This window comes from Prosopis cineraria, unplaced genomic scaffold (assembly GCF_029017545.1).
Source record: "Prosopis cineraria cultivar Desert tree isolate PC_DT_omini unplaced genomic scaffold, ASM2901754v1 PC2, whole genome shotgun sequence".
Taxonomy (NCBI): domain Eukaryota; kingdom Viridiplantae; phylum Streptophyta; class Magnoliopsida; order Fabales; family Fabaceae; genus Prosopis; species Prosopis cineraria.
This window is the reverse complement of record NW_026555333.1, coordinates 9,024,251-9,030,250: the sequence shown is the minus strand read 5'-3', so window position 1 is coordinate 9,030,250 and position 6,000 is coordinate 9,024,251.

Here is a 6,000-nt window from a genome sequence, read left to right as displayed (position 1 = left end):
GTACCACACGGGTCTGAGACTCAGTAATTTTCTCTTTCACAAACATAAGTTTGATATCAAAATGCTTTGTACGACTGGAATTTCTGTGATTGTTAGTGTAGTATACTGCAAATTTGTTATCACAGTAAATGGTCAGAGGTTGTGATATTGATTCAACTAGGCGCATGCCAGATATCAACTTCCTCAGCCATATAGCGTGACGTGTAGTCTCAAAACAAGCAATATACTCAGCTTCCATGGATGAAACTGCCGTAAGTGTCTGTTTCACACTTTTCCAAGAGACAGCTCCTTCAGACAATATGAAAATATAGTCGGTCGTGGATTTACGATCATCTAGACAATGGGCAAAATTTAAATCTGAAAAGCCATCAATTTCAAGATCTTCTGATCCCTTAAATTCATAATTAGAATAACCAACAACCTCAAGAGAATTTGACCTTCTATAAGTCAACATATGATTCTTTATACCTTGAAGATACCTCATAACTTTCTTAACAGCTTTCTAATGATCCGGACCTGGATCATTTAAGTATCGACCAAGCATTCCAATGGCAAAGGCTATATCTGGTCGAGTACACACTTGAACATACATAAGGCTGCCGACAGCAGAAGCGTATGGTATCTTTCTCATTTCAGCCCTCTTCTTATCATCCTTGGGACACTGTAACTCTGACAATATCTCACCTTTCTGTACAGGAGCAGGTGAGGGAGAACATGAATCCATTCTGAATCTCTTAAGTACCCGTTCAATATAAGTGGTCAGTGATAAACCAAGAATACCACGAGATCTATCACGATGAATTTGTATCCCAAGAATGAAGGAGGCTTCACCCATGTCCTTCATGTCAAAATGGCAAGACAATAGGTGTTTTATCTCATTGATGAAATTTATTGAATTACTGGCTAACAAGATATCATTAACATAGGGAACAAGAATGGTAAAATTTTTCCCATCAAACTTCTGATAGATGCACTGATCTGAAACATTCTTAACAAAATCGAAAGAGGTGATAACTTCATCAAATTTCAGATACCACTGCGTAGAGGCCTATTTTAGCCCATAGATGGATCTCTTTAATCTACACAGTAGATGTTCTTTACCAGATTCAACAAAACCATCAGGTTGTGTCATGTAGACTTCTTCATACAAATCGCCATTCAAGAACGCAGTCTTGACATCCATCTGGTGAAGATCAAGATTAAGCTGTGTAACTAAAGCCATTACCACTCTAAAAGCATCTTTGGTGGATACCGGAGAGAAGGTTTTTGTGTAATCAATACTTTCTTTCTGGTTGTAGCCCTTAGCTACAAGTCTGGCTTTATATCTATCAATTTCACGTCTAGCTCCTCGTTTTGTTTTAAAGACCCACTTGCAACCCATTGGTTTAAACCCCTTTAGTAGCTTTACAAGCTCTCATATGTGATTGCGGTACATAGAGGCAATTTCTTCACTCATAGCCTCCAACCATTCAGAAGAATGCGAGCTAAAAATAGCCTCTTGATAACATATTAGGTCTAAACTATCAATAACATCTGAATCAAATTCCTGTAAATACACCATGTAATTATCTGGAATAGCAGACCTGTGAACCCTTTGGGATCGTCTTGGTTCAACAACCAGATCCCTATCATCCTCTAAAGGTGATTCATCTTGAGCTTCATCTTAATCCACGACATTATTTCTATCAACATGAGGGGTTGTCAAGATAGGCATAGGCAAGATGCTACTTTCGTCATACAAAATAATATGCCTAGGCACAGAGCTCCCACTGTCTAAGGAATCTTCAAAGAAATAAGCTCGGTCAGATTCAATTACCCTAGTAGTGTGATTTGGACAATAGAATCTGTACCCACGAGATCCGATGCAATAGCCAATAAAGAAACCATCAACAATTTTAGTATCAAGCTTCATCTGTTGTGGATTGTAAGGTTTTACCTGTGCTTTACAACCCTAAACTTGCTTATGCTTTAGCATAGGAGTCCTTCTAAAATACAACTCATATGGAGTCTTTGGAACTGACTTGGTAGGAACTTGATTCAAAATATAAACAGCAGTTTTAAGTGCATCACCCCACAAGAATTCCGGTAGTGAGGAGTGACTGATCATGCTCCTAACCATATCCATGAGAGTATGATTTCGCCTTTCTGCAACCCCATTCTACTGCGGGGTCCCAAGCATAGTATATTGAGCTTCAATGCTATGCTCTTGTAGGTACAAAACAAATGGCCCAGGGTTCCTTTCAATCTCAGTATATCTCCCATAAAATTCTCCTCCTCTATCAGATCTCACACATTTGATCAACTTGCCAGATTTCAATTCGACTGCTGCTTTAAAGGTCTTGAATGCATTAAGGGACTCGCCCTTTTCACGCAAGAGTTCAATCCATCCATGACGAGAGTAATCATCTATGAAGGTGATGAAATATCTGAAACCACCCATAGCCGAAGGTGTAATAGGTCCACAGATATCAGTATGGATTAGGTCTAAAGTGTTTTTAAACCTCTTTGCCCCTATGGTTCTAGCTCTAGCAAGGAATTTTTCCTTTATGCAGTCAACACAAGTCTCAAAATCTGAGAAATTAAGGTTTTGTAAGACACTTTGCTTGATCATGCGCTCCAATCTCTCTCTAGAGATATGACCCAAACGACGATGCCATAACATAGAGGAATTATCATTAGGCCTTTGACATTTATGCCTAATAGCAGCATTGATATGGAGATTAGGAAATTCAAGTGATCAATCATTCAATCGATATAAACCATATATCAAGGAAGCAACACCAACATTAATGGAATCAAAACAAATGTCAATTTTCTCATTTCCTTGGAAGAATGAATAGCCACAAATATCCAATGCAGAAGTTGAAATTGAATTCCTCTTCGCATAAGGTATATAAACAACATTGTTCAAATGCAAAACATGACCAGAATTTAAATACAAAGAAACAGTTTCAATGTATTCAACTGATGCCTTGCTCCCTGCTATGCCAAAGATTGACCTCTGTGCCTCACTTGGAACCTTCTGGTTTCTTAGCCCCTGTAGAGAATTCACAACATGTACAGTGGCACCAGAATCCAGCCACTATGAGTGAAAAGAAGTTTCAATGGTATTAGATTCAAAACAGACTAGAGCTAGAGGTGCAGTTTGAAAAATTATACCTTTACTTTCTTGTTTGTTCTTCAATTTGAAGCAATTAGCTTTAATGTGACCCAGTTTCTTGCAATAATTGTATAACCCTTTAAAGGGTTTCTTCCTCGACTTCTTACTCTTATTACCATCCTTTTTAAAGGTTGGATTATTAGGCTTTGGGGTATCATGCTTCTTCCCCTTTTCCTTATATGAACCTCCAGATTTGCTGCTAGAGCCATAAGAAACATAGTTTATTGAGTGAGAGGAATTCTTCTTTATAACTTCCTCTTCTTGAGTGACTATCAATATCATCTGGTCAATAGACCATTCAGCTTCTTGTGAGTTGTATGAAGCCCTTAAGAATGCGTACTCTGATGGCAGTGATTGAAGAACACGGTAAACCAAGGTACTTTCACCCAAATCAATCCCATATGTCTTAAGCTTGTTGTAGTAATGAACAAGCTTCAGAATGTGCTCCCTGACACCAGAAACCCCATCATATCGAGTATTATCAAGAAGTGATAGATAGTAGTTCTTTTGAGTCTTGTTAAGCTTCTTGTATTTATTACCAATAGTTTTTAAGTACTCTACCGCAGTATCCTTTTCAGGAATGTTGTCCCTAATTTCCTTTTCAATTGTGTACTTGATGATCACTAGATAGATCTGGTTGGACTCACTCCATTATTTATGGAAGGCTATTTCAGAAGCATTGGACTCAGAAGAGAGATCCACAAGCTTAGGTTCTCTCAGAGTTAAATCTTTCTCAAAAATGGTTAGATACATAATCAGGGACTCTTTTCAATCATCATAATTAGTCCCATTGAGAGCCTTCACAAAGGATAGTTGCGTAAAAGTGGAAACTGAAGTCGCAAAACAGAAACTGGAAAATATTAATAATGCATGCATGACATAATTATAAAATAAAATTTCCCAACAAGCGATTATCAATTGTGCAACTATAATCATGCACCAAGAAGGCTCATATATCATAAAAATTTAGCTCATACAAAAGCTCATACAAAATAATGCATTAAACATTTCCATACTTACAGGGTACAACAAATATCTAACACATTAAAAGAGTGCTATTAGTCTATCCTCAAAACCAACCATCAAAATCACATTAATAATGTCACACCTATGGGGTATGTCCATTATCAATGCTACAAGATCCTAAGCATCATCAATAATTCACAAAGTCACAAATTTTATGACCTTAGGACAAAATAAAATAATTTAAAAAAAATCCTTAGGGTCTTTTGGGAATTAGAAAATAAATTTAGGACTTAAGTAAAATTTTTGAAAGGTAATCAGGGGTAAATGAGTAATTCTGGAAGAGATTTGGGTCAAAATTACAATTTTAAAAGTTAAAGGACTAACTTATAATTCCCAGAAATTTATTGGGTCACATCGTGAATAGAAGAAATGGTGGGTCAAATGAGGTAATTTAAACTGGGCTCGAAATGCAATTAATCAATTTTTTTTTAAATAATGATCTGGGCCCAAACAGCTTTGGCCCAGAACCTATTGCACTCTAGCCCAGAACCACTTTCACCTCCTTTTTTTTAAATACCCCAAACAGATTTGGGCCCCAAATATCAGCCCACGTTTCCAGTCCCCTTTTTACCAGTCGGATCCTAGGATCTAATTTGACTAGTTTCTTGACCCAACTTTCTAGGTCTTCCGGCAGCCGCAAACCAAAAATTTTTAGCAATTAAATTTTGGCGAACATGCTAATAGGATACTTAACTTGAGTCAAAAGCAAAAAAAAAAATTCTTGTTCCTTTGTTAATGTTCAAAATACACAGAATCACAGCTTTTGCTTCACGTCTTAATTACGGAGACCATGTAAGAGCTTCTTGAGTTTTAGATTTGTGTCCATGAAAGCCACACACACGTCGTGAAACAGAGAGCCAGCCAACCAGCGGCTAAATTTCGTCGACGGTGAGGGCAAATAGACACTTACAGTAGCGGTGACGACAGAACCCTTTTGAGATTTTTTTTATATCATAAATATAAAAGGATTTTAAAATCAAAATCCTCAAATTTAATAATAATAAGAGGAGAGGAACCTTACGAATGAACATGGTGAAAAATTTGAGCAAGTAAGATTAAAAGAATTTCAATTCAATTAATCATATTGAATTGAGATACTTTAAATTTAATATTTACAACTAGGCTTTGATGCCACGTGTTAAATATTTTTATCTCAATTCATATAAACAAGTAAAGTGATGCATGCGTACTTGAAGAATTCATAAGTGCTTGAGAAATCTCAATTACTTCGAGTGTAGATAGGTACACAACCCACAAGGTCCCTATAACCTTCAGAGAGTTTAAAGATAATAGAGTAGAAGAAATGAGTCGTGTCTCTACAGTTATCGACTGATCCACTTATATATAGATCAGATCGGTAACCACCTTATTAAATAATAAATAATTATATATCTTATTATCTCTGACTCAGTCAGTTAAGAGATAGAGAATAACTGACAGCTATTGGGTTGTGGGTTGGGCCTTTGCCCATTGGGCTCACTTGTGTGGTCCTCCTATCACGGTCCACACAAGATCATAAAGACCAATCTGTTTGAGCTTATTAATTAATGTTAATCCATAATTAAATAAATATTCTAACAATTAGTTCACTTGTTTTACTGTTTTGTTTCTGGTTGGCTTTTGTTATCTTTTGTCGGTTGTTGAACTTTTCGTAGCTCTGTGAGTTGTTTTGTTTGTGCTCTCCTTTATGTTTTAATGCCAATGAAGCCTTTCATCCAAAAAATGGAGTCAAGCAGCGTAAACATGCTTTGGCAACACTAATTTAATTTGGTTCCAACGTTAGATGTTATAATAGTCGCTTAAATATACAATTT